The following is a 1,116-nucleotide window of genomic DNA, read 5'->3' on the forward strand; positions in this document are numbered from 1 at the left end:
AACAGCATCTTACATTCAAACTGCAACAAAAATTAGAGAATATATATACACATGTATTCAAAGCAAGCTGATAATTTCTCAACCAAGGACCAGTAAATCAGAATTTATTACTAAAGATGCTTAAAATGAATATCACTATTTATCATTATTTACTTGATTTTATTTAAATATTTACATTAAATCATATCTAAATCCAATGAAGGTAGTTTATTTCAGATGGGAAATATTTTAGGGGAATTTGAATTTCCTGGAAAAATAAAAATGTATTTTGGATTTAGGAACAGATATGGTATAGCTATGATATTTCAATAATTATCACCCATTATATAGGTAAGGAAATCCATCTGATAAGCATCAGAATCAAAATCAATTATAAATTAATTGATGCATATTTTCCATTTATTTTTATTTGCATTTTTATAAAGCAATTTAGAGGTTTTTAAATGTATAAATCAAATTTTTTTTCCAGCATCTTATGGTCAAGAATTTCGTGGTATGGAAAATCCTGTGCTTACTGGAATTTTATGGTTTAGGCTGTTGGGTGCATTTGGCTCATTTCTAAAATCATTTTTGTGTAAATATTTACAGATTTCAAAGGAAATCACCTCATGAAAATGAATTTGTAAGTTTCTTGAAGCAATTATGTAGAAAATGGAAATCTGTAATATTATGAATTATATATTCTTGCTTTGCCTATGTCTTCTACTTCCTCACCCTTCCAAATTACACCGTTTGGTGGGTTTTCTCAACTGAGATAATAGTTTTATTGATATCTTAGTCATGTGTTGCAATCACATGTTATAGTTAATTTTACATGATTCCTAGATCATAGACATGTCAATCTTTGCACATCCTTCTTGCAAATATGTGCCTTATTTCACAGTGAGAGTTAATGTGGATGATCAGTATGTAGATGCCATCTTTATTTGGGGCTCTTTTTAAATTAAAATGCATTCTTGGATTTATAACTATATTTAGTCTGTATCTTAAAAGGCTTCCTAGTCTGTTTTATGTGCATTATCTTGTCAGCTATTTGTGTCAAAAAGATAAACTTGTCTTTGTTCATTTTTATTTAATGTTGTTTGTGTTTCTGTGTGTGTGTATGTTCATGTGCAT

Source organism: Propithecus coquereli, unplaced genomic scaffold (assembly GCF_000956105.1).
Source record: "Propithecus coquereli isolate 6110/MARCELLA unplaced genomic scaffold, Pcoq_1.0 Scaffold408, whole genome shotgun sequence".
Taxonomy (NCBI): domain Eukaryota; kingdom Metazoa; phylum Chordata; class Mammalia; order Primates; family Indriidae; genus Propithecus; species Propithecus coquereli.